The 12,282-nt window shown below is 36.4% G+C and overlaps 1 pseudogene; it reads right to left on the bottom strand.

Moving 5' to 3' along the window:
* Nucleotides 1-1,397: 1,397 nt before the first annotated feature.
* Nucleotides 1,398-11,443, bottom strand: LOC102894862 (annotated as a pseudogene).
* Nucleotides 11,444-12,282: the final 839 nt, after the last annotated feature.

Below are 12,282 nucleotides of genomic sequence, written 5' to 3'. Positions count from 1 at the left end.
TATTATTTCTTAAATTAAATTTATTGGGGTGATGCTGGCTAATAAAATTTTATAGGTTATCTTGGATAATTTTAATGTACTCTTTATTCTATTCCATATTTCTAAAATATTATATTCTCTTTTAACAGGAGGTTTTATCTGGTAATCTGAGACCAAATAAGGTTTTTTTTTTCCCCCAGTTAACTAAAATTTATTTAATAGGTATAAATAGAAACAAACATTCAATTAGGAGACAGGTAAATTCTAACACATCCATAAAAGGGAATATTTTGCAGCCACTGACAATCATTTAAGAGAAATTTTAATGACCTAGGAAACAGCTTAAAGGGAAAAACCAAGATATAAAATTCTATAAAATGATCAGATATGCTAAAAATAGAAAAAAAAGACTGGCAGCAAATAATACCAAAATGTTGACAGGTCTCTCTGGGTAATGAATTACCAGTGATTTTTACTTTATACTTTTCTATATTTTCTAAATTTTCAACAGTATTTTATTATCAGAAAAACTTAAAATGAAAAATGTTTTTTAACACAGTATTATAAGGATGACTCAATTGCTGTGTCTTAGAAACACGCCAGCTTCCAAATACCGCATTGCTCTTTCCTGTTTCTCCAACCATGGTTTTCTGAAGCATGAGAGGAAACATGAAAAGGCAGTTTTTGTATGGCAGTTTACTTCTGTTGTCATTTTTAATTTTCCCCTGGCTTTGATAGAAGATACAAAACACAGACACATTTGGGATGGGAAGGGAGTAGAAGACAAAACAGATTTTTATCTGCATGTTTTAAATATCTTTTCTTTCAATGTAAGCTCAAGACCTTTTAGAAAATGTTTGTGGTATTCCTGGAATACAGTAGAGATCTTGAAAAGCTACTACGTAAACCTACAAGTTCATATTGTATAGTTGTTTTTTTTTTGGTGCCAAGATCTTGAAAAGCTACTACGTAAACCTACAAGTTCACATTGTACAGTTTTTTTTTTTTTTTTGGTGCCAAAATTACGAAGGTAGTTGTTGGAAATTAGCCAAGAAAATGGTGGCTTTATCACATACTCATAATTGCAGAAACTTAAGAATTCTCCTTAAACTTTTTTTTTTTGATGAGTTTTTAGAAAATGAGTAATAATTTCAGTAGTAAAACAAGTTTGTTCTTTCCCAGGTAAAAACATATTCTCTGAAACCAAACCTTCAATTTTAAGAATAGCTGTGTATTCCCTCTGGTTCCGGGGATCCTGCTAATAGCCAGCAAAAATAGCCTTGGACCACAGCAACATAATTGCCTATACCCTTGGATCCCATAACCTTACTTATGTTTTGTGTCTTCTATCAAAGCCAGGGGAAAATTAAAAATGACAACAGAAGTAAACTGCCATATAAAGACTGCCTTTTCATGTTTCATCTCATGTAACAGTCTCCAAGTGAATCTATAGAGTATTATTCTGATAAAACTTGATGTATGATGCCAATTTAGCACTCACAAAAACAATTAAAATATCATGAATAACCTCACCTTCCCAAAACATGACTGGTTTTAAAGTAAGAAGATGGTCAAAAAGAAATGTGTTTGGATTTTCAATGCTCATACAATACACCTGTGGGCATCAACCCAAGCTGGAGAAGCATTGTCCTTCATGTAACTTCTAGCAATTCGACCACAATTTTCGAAGTGACAGCACTTTTCTTACAATCCACAAGCGCTTCATAGAATAGCCTTACAGGGGTGTTTTATTTATTTATTTTTTCAGTGGTGAGATTCCAGTAGAAATCCATTTACTAACTTGATCCAGCTCAGCTGGAATATACTGGATGGCCTCACAAGATGCTGCCATTTTAATGAGGCTGAAATATACTGTATATCTTAAGGGAGTATTCTTATTCATCTCATGAAAAAGGTTGCTTAGCAACTGCAGTCTCAGATATGGGCATTCATCTTACGGAAATTTGACCAGCTTTTCACATAGGTTTTCAATCAGAGCTTCTTGATTATCTGGTTCCAAGATCAACAGGAGGGTTACCACGCTGTTCATCACAGTTCAACATCTTTATCACCCTCCTTCAGACACACATTACGAGCCTCAGTAAATTGAGCTAAACCTACATAAAGTCTACCTTCTGAATTCTCTTCTGAAGTTTTAGCTCACTTAGATTTCAGATGAGCTCGAAGCTCAGCAGCCTAATCTTCCCGATGCCCGTGAAGGCTGCGATGCTCACAGTGAGGGCCCTGGCGCTGTGAACGCTCCACTTGCAAACCACACCCCCTGGAAAGGGCGCAGAATTCTAGATTCTGGTTTACTTTAAAACAAACAAACAAACAAACAAAAACCTTATTCATGTATGTATGTATGTATGTATTTTTAATTGTGATAAAACTCTACTTTTTAAAATTGGTATTTAAGTATTAAGCGATTTATTTCCACAAGCCAAGCGATACTGGCTTTGCTGAAAATTCAGAAAAAAATGTTTTTAAACATCCACTGATTTAGAAAACATCTCACGAATCAAGTAGATTATATCATTATATATTAAGTAAATTTCCATTGGTCTTTCTTATATTTAGGTTTTTCTCTTTGCTCATTTTTACCTTTTACGGAGGCATAATCGCCATATAATACTGTGTAAATTTAAGGTGTACGACATGTTAATTTAATACATTTATATATTACAATAAGATCACCTCAAATAATTACTATTTCTTTTTTGTGGTGAGAATAGTTAAGATCTAGTCTCTTAGCAACTTTGAAGTTTACAATTCGGTATTGTTAGCAATAATCGCAATGCCGCACATTAGATCTCCAGAACTTATTCATCTTCTTACTGTGAGTTTTTACCCTTTGACCAACTCTCCAATTCCCCCCAGTCCTACTTTTAAAAACAGATAATAATTTAAAAAAATAATTTTAAAAATCACTCTACTAATGTTTGTTCTTATTGCAATATAGTGTATTTAGATTTAGGTCTTTAAATAAATGTGATCGGGACCTTTTTAGGTTAGGCGATGAGAGGAAACATTTAGTCTTACTGAGTTTTAAAATGGACGACAGCCTTCAGGCTCGAAAACAAAACCACAGTCAGGTTGTGGCATATTCTGATCTTGGAGCCATTGCCACTGTTGGTTTTCTAAATCTTAAACTTGTTTATAGAGAAACATCTCTTCTGTTATCTAAAAAGCCTCTTGAAAGTACTTAAATTAACTTTTAGCTCCATGAGTTCCTTTAAATAGGAAAGATACTAAGAAGTAGAGAGAAGTAAAATAGGCAATCAATTGACTAACATTTTAACATTCAGGAATGCTGCCTATTAGAATTTGAATTCGTTTTCAGACTTTTCAGAGAGGTTTGAAGGTAACTGCTGTGTTTAGTAATAAGACAATGACCAGGTAGAAAACTAGGGAGGGAATCTTTTATTAAAAGGAAGAAATGACTAAGGTCTACTGTCAGAGCCCTAAGATCCTGGTGAATGAGCAAGTTGCAACACATGAATTCCCCCGCCTCCCTAAAATATATACCTATTTGTATATATGTTTGTGTGTATATGTATATGTGTGTGTATGTGTGCTGATTTCTCATTTTGACTCCAGTAATTACTTCTTAGCCTGTAATTGTCTTTGCTCTTTCATTTCCTCTTCTGACAAGAAAGGCAGCCGCAGTTGCTAAATGTTTAAACTAGAAACATCAGACAAGGCAACTGCATAAGAAAATGGACAAGCCCAGGCAGAGAATGCGGTGGCAGCAGTCTGGGCCCTCTTGCTTCTCCATTTTCCTTTCTCACCCTTGTTCTTTTTATCTTCTTTTCCTATCATGTTACCTTTTTTTCATAACCTTTTCTGACACCATTTTTTCCCCTTCCATCGCACCTCCACCCTAAGCCCATCAGTTAAAGGATTGGAGAACATTTTCTACTTCCACACAAGAATAACTATACAAACAAGATCCCAGTGGTCATTGCAATATATTGTAAGGCGGATTCCTTTCTCCATAAACATAATATACAAGTTTTTTCTCACTGAATAAAATAGTTCTAAAATAAAAATAAAATGGAAATTTTAAGCATAAAATTGGCAAACATTTTGTTTTAATTTTCATGGAGACCTGTAAATCCATATCTTTCCAAATGTAGTATAGCCAAGAGCATGGGAAACAAGCACCCTCTTATATTGATCATAGGACTGTAAATTGGCATAGGCTTTTTTGACCCAGAAAATACACTTACTTGTAGGAAGGAGTCGATCCTAAGGAAGTTAAGATGTACACAAGGGTTTTTGTCCAGAAAGGTTTAACATAGCATTATTGATAACAGTAAAAACTGGAAATCACCTAAATGTCCAATGGTTCTTGGTTCGCTAATCTGTGTGAATTCTCAGTCTCCTGGAAAGGACTGGGGTTTTAACTTTGTCCTTGATACCTGAGTTCCAGTTGGATAGGTCCACAGACCTCTGCAGTTAATGATAGCTAGTCTTCTCTCATTGCTAGTACAAAGAGCTTGGTTTTCCCTGTTTTAGACCTGCTGCTTAGAACTTTCAACTGCTTGCAATTGCAGCCCCCTCTACCTTCCACTCTGGTTAAATACAAGAACTGTGATCTTCAAAAATTTTTTAAATTTTTATTGTATTAGCATCATGCTTAATAGGCACTTAGCAAATTTTTACTGAATGAATGCAATAAATGAGTGAGATATTTGCAATCTGCCTTGAATGTGATTAGCTCTACTTCAAGCTGTAGGCCTGGATCCCTTTGCAGAAAGAAATTGTTTACATAGTAATACTCTGGGAGAAAACATTACTGTGATTCAAGCATTTAAAATATTAACCTAACGAGAATGATGGTTTTGCCATCTATTCATTCAACAGATGTACTAAGTACATTCTATGTACCAGGCACTATGCAAGCACTGAAAATAAGACCACGGAATTAGATATTCAGAAAACCGTATGGCTTTAGCTGTTTAAACTACAAGTAAAAGACTTTTAACAGACTAATTTGTACACAAGAATATCAATTTCTCAATTCAGAAAGGTAGTGACAAGAAAAAAATTCTAAGGTGTTCTAAATTAAAATTACAGTGGCTGGAGAGTAGGAGGAAGAGACCTAACAGTTAGCCTGTTAATAGCTGTGGACCAGCTCTGACAAGACTGCTCACATCCTTGTATATCTGTTGGAATTTAGGATTAATTTCCAGGTAACTATTTTTGCTAGGATAGCCAGGCCCTAGAAGAGGATACTTCTTCTTTGCTGACTCTACTGCACCTATCCCAGAACTAGCCCTATTCACCTTTCCCCATCTCCTTTGTCTATAGATAATGTAAATTCTTTCAGAATGGCATACATCTTTCTCCTTCCTACGTGATGTGTAAAAGCACTTGCAAAACTCCAGGATGACAGACATGTTGTCTTCTCTACCTACCCATGGTGCTGGTGGTTTAGACTCCAAGTCTGTCTTTTTTTGGAGCAATGGCCTAATAAACGCTTTCTTTTAAAAAAAAAAGTTAAAATTTTTGTTGAACAGTAAATATACCTGAAATACGCATTTTATCTCCATGGGCATACTCTCCTTTTGTATCAAGATACTTGTGAAACTGGACAGACTAGCAGAAAGTTTTTAATGGGCATATAATCAGAGGTAAGGGAATAGGCTAATGTAAAAAGCTATTTCATTCAAGCCATGAAAGGCCTGGAAATTTTTATCAATTTCTCTAGTGAATTGATTATTCCCATGAAAGACAATCATGATCAAATCCTTACTATTTAATTCCCTTTTTTATATACTTCCTGTGTATAAACAATCCTCACTTACTATATATTATTTTGAACAGGCTCTAAAATAACTAAATTACAATTTTCATATTAAGGACACATCCTGCTCACTTAAATAATTGTTGGGTATTTGTCTAATTTCAGCAGCATAATGGTTAAGTCTTTTCTTAGTGTGGGTGATTTCTGCAGATGGCTAGTTCACCCAAGCTAGAGAGACATACATGTACAATAAAGATGGAATGCCCTCTCAGTGGGGGAAGTATTAACAATTCAGTTAATTCACTTAACTCAGTGTTAAGACAATGATCATATGTTTTGATAAAGTTAGATTCTCTACTTAAACCATTCACAAAAATCAATTCTGGAGGGATTAAGAACCCAAACAAAATACAAAACCCTAAACATATCAGAAAAAATATAGGAGACTGCTTATGAATTTGAGAAGTCATCCTAAACCAAACTCTAAATGCAAAAAGATATAAAAGAATAGATTGATGTTTGAGTCCATCAAGATTGATAAATTTGAACAGCATATAAAAGTTCTTTACTACAAAAGGCATCATAAGCAAAGTTACAAGATTGATAAATTTGAATAACATGTACATGTTTAAGCAAAGTTAAAAGACAAGTGACAGATTAGGAGATGATATACACCATATGTATAACACAGAAGGGATTCGCATTTGGATCTATAAAGCACTCCTACGAAAAAAAGGAAAACTATAATAAACCAATGGGAACATGGAAAAATAATAGGATAAGTTATTAATACAAAAGTAAGTACAAGTGGCCAATGAACATATGAATAGCTAGCTGACTTTCACCAATTACCAATGAATATTGATTATATTTAGAACACTAAGATAATTTTTAACCACCGTGCTGGCAAAAATTAAACACATTAATAAAACATTGATATGAGTGTGGGAAAACACACACACACACAGCTAAGGGGAATACAAAATTTATACGGCCACACTGAAGGGGAATTTGGCAATATTGAGTAAAAGAAAAATACATGTATGCTGTTGTTTTCAACCTTGAACTCTTAGGCTCTCTATGTAATAGAAATTAACAAGAGGCAAAACCAAAAGCTCAAAGTTTATTGGGGCTTAGGCTCCGGCACCAGGGAGCCAGCACAGGAAGAGGGATTCCTGTGGTGGCTCCCCAAAGGGAGCAGCTTGGGACATTACACAGGGCAAAGTGAGGGAGCCACTGGAACTCAGCTGGGGTGACCTTTTCCATTCCTCCTGGTTGTGGTGCTTGAGCAGGAGAGGTCCTGGCACATGCGCAGTAGGCTCACGATGGCGGTGCTGCTCACTCCTGCCACCCCAGGGAGGTCGTCTTGCAGTCAACTCAGGGTTGTGTACCCATGTGGATGTGGAGATCGAGTGCCTTGGAGAAGTTTGTGGTTGGAAAGCAACTGAATCTGGGTGGTGCAGAAGCTGGCATTTAAGGGAGTGAAGCCAAGCCCGTTCCCTATTCTGTCTCACTATGAGCCAGTAATTCCAGATATTAGTGTCTACTTTTGAAAAACAGTGGCACTTGAGCACAAAACACGTACGAGCCTGTCCATTGCAGAGTTCATCATAGAGAAAAACTGGAAACAATGAACCATGACTAGAAGAATTGCTAATAAAGTGTATTTTCAAACTATGTATGCAGTAGTAAAAGGCAGTCAAAAGAATGAGGTTAGGTCTGTGCCGATCTGGACAGCTCTCTGCAGCATCCAACTGAGTACAAAAGCAAGTTATATATATATTACCATACCTTTTGATGTGAAAAGAAAATAAAGGACACTATAGAATGAAATTATATATTTCCTAAAGGAAATAAGTAAATGTGTGTAAATATTGAAAGAACTGAGAGAAAGCTAACCTAAGTGATAACCCAGATTGCCTCTGGGATGATGAGGGACAGGGCTGGGGGTGAGATTGAAGGGAATTTGTCCTTAGCTATAGTGTTACCCCCCTTTTTTAACAAGGAGAATTAATGTATTACTTATTTAAATTTTATTTTTTTTTAAATTAAGTTAGTTTTCTGGCTAATAATGGATGTAGATGAAATATGTATATTCCCTTTAAACATATAGAGATGCTGCATAAGATATCAAATAAATTTAATATAAACTTACAAATATAAATTTAAATATGGATACACATGTACATGTACAGCATAACTTGACATATATTTTCTTTTGTAAGAGAAGTAAAAAGGGAGACCCCAAATCTAAGCAGTAGGTACTAAAGGCAAGGGACTCAGCAAGGGAATTAGATTAGACTTCATTAGTAGGGACTGGACTTTCACCTCTAGGCTGCAGCATCAGAAGCCAACAGAGTGTGCATTAACCGGGTGGACAAGGAACAGCAGGCTGGAAATCAGTGGATGTGAGCAGAACTGACATAGAAAAGCACATGCCAGGAAACTCCAAGCCCAAATTCTAAAATACCAACTAAAAGAAAGGCCAAACATTTCTTCCTATCTATCAACTATCTATCTATCTATCTATCTATCTACCTATCTATCTATCTATCTATCTATCTATCTATCTACCTATCTATCTATTTATGGGGAATAAAAAAATTAATGCTTTTCCTTTCACCTAAGTTCTTCTGGCTCGGCTAATAATCAAATTAACAGAGACAGATAAACAAGAGAAAATTAAAATGTTAATACATGCGCATGAGGAATACACATATGCATGAAAATTCCAAAGACAGTGAAGCAATATTGGGTTTATATGACATTTTGGATAAAGGAGAAAAGGGGAGGATGAGGTATTAGATTTCAGAAGTGAGAATGAGAGATTTACAGGTAGTTGAGGAAGAACAGAACATACAGGGCAGGAAAATTCTCACTGGGCAACTCAAAAATAGTATGTACCATACTTAATTCAGATTTAGCTAAGGCAAACATCAGCAGGTTTTTCTGTTTGACTCCTCTTAGGCAGGAAAGGGGGGTAGGTCAAAGGTTCTTTCTGAATCTTATTTCTTAATAAATGGCTTAAAAGTAATATCTCTAAAAGGTAGAATAAGGGTGGCAAAACTTTGGTCCCCCTATCTATATCTATCTATCTATCTATCTATCTATCTATCTATCTATCTATCTATCATCTATCATCATCTAGCTAGCTAGCTATTAAAACCAGAACATTTGTTAACCAATGTCACCATAAAAAAATTAATTCATTCATTAAAAAATGAAAAAATAAAATAAAAAACCCAGAACATTTTATTATGCAACTAACCATTGAAATTCTTAAGATAAGCTGTTAAAAACCACAAGCACTTATAAATACTTCTTTTTAAAAGATACTGGACACTGTCTAAATGGACTATTTAAATCATCAGATCCAACCAGATTTAAATAATATTGGATATTTAATTATCGAACTCCAGGTTCAGCCTCAGGAATAATTGTAGGCAAATTTAAAGTGTTGTGGTTTTAATTTGCCTGAGCTGTAGTGAGTTAAATGTGTAACCCCACATAATTTCCTGAAGTTCTGAACAGGGTTCTTTGGTGAGCAGAAGCCAGAGTCTACTATCAGGACTAAGGTACAGATGGTGAAACCCTGGACTGTTAGTCTCAGTAAGGAGTGCAGTTCTATTGCAATCCAGATGACAGAGTGCCTACAACCAGGAAGTAAGTAATAACTTTCTGAGTTAGGTGCAATCCTTCACCCAGTGCCTGTGGATTGGACTCAAGAATGACATTGCCCTCGTTTGGGGAAAGGTTGCACTTTTCTACCAAAGTCGACAGGTCACCTTACTTCTGGGTTCTCGGGAGAGGTTTGCTCCTAGGAAGGGAATTACGACCTTCTGCCTCTCTCTGCATGGACTTGGCAGTGAGGCATTATAATTTTGTAACCTCTCATCTGACCACTATGGAGTTAGATAAGTCACTAAATCTATACAGAAGAATCTATCATAGATCGTCAGCTTCACGTCTCACTGCTCTTTGTTTATATCTCATTTAGAATAAGACAAAAGCTTCATGAAGAATCAATGCATATGTGACTGCTCAAGTTGAAAGAGACACTCTTCAGGGGAATTATTATTCAGAGAAACTCCTTTCCACTGAATTATGGCTACTGCTCCTTCCTCAAAGTGATAGAGCTTCCAGTTCCCCAGACCCAAAGAGAAGAGAGATAAATTAGATATAGCACACACAGAGACAGAGACAGACACACACACACACACACACACACACACACAAACACAATTTTATATGCCCTAACAAGGAAGTTTTTATCTACTGACTGTGTTTTCAAAAACAGTCTCTAAAGATCACGAGTGTAGGTTCTAATGTAGGAAGGAGGCATGAGAACTAAATGTTAAATCAGTTGTATTCCCAGCCTGCAAGGTGCTGCTGCCAGGCCATGGGAAACTTACAGAACAAAATAAGATTCTTGCTGGGATTACTCACAAACTATTTGCTCACACCTCAAAGGGAAAACAGAGTCTTTAAGTCATACCCTACACAAAATGAACCAAACCATTCTTTCATTGGCCAAAAACAGTAAACCTATGGAACAAAGGCTGGAGATTGCCAGCAGGCTTTCTCCCTACATACCCTTATCGTTCACACTGTATACCCAACACCATCAAAGGAGAATAGGTAAACCAAGTCTTTAAACCGTAATTCATAGAAACTAAAAATGATATATAAATCAAATTCCCTGAACACTCAGGGTCTGCCAGTCTCTCTTTCTGTTTTTCTACCAGTCCTCTCTGTCTCTCTTGGCTCTCTCACTTTGTCTCTGAGGAGACCATGCTCTGTCTATGGAGCATTACCCCTTTCCTAATACGCTTTCAATTCTGGCACGCACTTGAAATCTTTCCTGTGCTCAGTCAAGAACACCCTCTCTCCAGGCAGGACTTGAATCCCCACTCAGAGGGGTCCCCTTGTTCTACATCCGTTCTGTGGCCAAACTGCCCTGTTGTTTTAGCTCTGACACCAATTTTCCTAGTCTCTGTATGCTTCAGTTTCCTCATCTACAAACTGGGGGTAATAACAAGGTTGTTGCAAGAATTAAACGAGTTAATACGTATACTGTTATCATTTTTCAGGATAGTAACAAATGAATTTTAAGGGCCATAAAAAATACTGCCATTTTCCAGACCTGACTGCCCTCTTTCCTATATTTCTCAAGTAGCAGGTTTTTCTTGCCTGAGGGCTTTGGCCCTTGCTGTATCACCTTTCCAGAAACCTCTTTCCCAGTCTTGTGATGGTGGGCCCCTTTCATCCTTGAGCTATCCTTTCAAATGTCACAGCCTCAGAAGGTCCTTCTCAAAAGCAGCCACTCCTCCAACCTCAGTTATTAGCTATCACATTGCCCTCTTTTATTCTGGAATAATTCATGGAATTCACTAACTCTGAAATCACCTTGTTTACTTCTCTATTTGTTGATTGTTTTCCAACACTGGAACTTAAGCTCCACCGGGCAGCAACTTTGTTGTCTTGTTTATCACGACATCCTGAAAGCCTAGAGCAGAGGTTCTCAAAGTGTGGTCTATGGACCCCCTGAAAGGGTCTTGTAAAGTCAAAATTCTTTTTCATAATAATACTAAGACTTTATTTGCTTTTTTTCACCATGTTGACATTTGCACTGAAGGTGAGTAAAATGGTTGGCACCTTGGCATGAATCAAGGACATGGCACCAGCTTTACTGGCAGTCATTTCATTATACATCATTAGGTACTTACGGTAAAAAAAAAATCTACTTTACCTTAAGAGTCACTTAAGAATGTCCTTCAAGAAGCAGTCAAAATTACTCAAGTTATTGTTTTTATTTAGTCTTAACCTTTGAGTACACAACCTTTCAGTATTCTGTATGATAAAATGGGAAGTACACATGAAGCACTCTGCTACACACCAAAATATATACAATGGTTTTCTCAAAGAAAAACGCGCTACTGATTGAATTGTGAGCTAGAGTAAACTGCTTTTTTCATGGGACATCAATTTACTTGAAAGAAAAACAATGAACTACGGACAGGAACACAGAACTAAAAATGTGGTTTCGAGAATTACCAGCTTAGAGCTGATAGTAAAACATAAAGTCTAGTATGTGCCCAACACTTTACCCACTGGTAACAGACAAGTTTTTGCTCTCAAGGAGTTGCTAAGAGAACAAAGAAAGAATAGAGGTCAGGATGGAGGTTTGCTAAACATTCAAAGCTAGGGCCTACGAGAAGAAAGAGAGGTCAAAAGGAAACTACTTTGGAAAGACATTAATTAGAGAAACATCCCTGCAAAGCGGTATGGTTTATTATTAGTGAAACAGAATAGTTATGGTCTATAAGCCAAAATGTAGAAGCAATCCACTTATACCTATAACTATAACGGATTTATTCAGTAAAATGTGATTCTACTTATACTGATACCTTAAGGACCCTGCTTTTTTCTTTTAGTATAAGAGAACCTTGCTCATCCAGACTTAATGGGGTGAAATGCTTCGCTCCCAGGTTCTCCCTTAATTCCAGCCTGCACTTCTACTGATATGCTAATTGACTGGAGGAGCTCTGCCT

The sequence above is a fragment of the Pteropus alecto genome, unplaced genomic scaffold (genome assembly GCF_000325575.1).
Source record: "Pteropus alecto unplaced genomic scaffold, ASM32557v1 scaffold76, whole genome shotgun sequence".
Lineage (NCBI taxonomy): Eukaryota > Metazoa > Chordata > Mammalia > Chiroptera > Pteropodidae > Pteropus > Pteropus alecto.
This window is presented reverse-complemented; position numbering and strand designations above follow the sequence as displayed.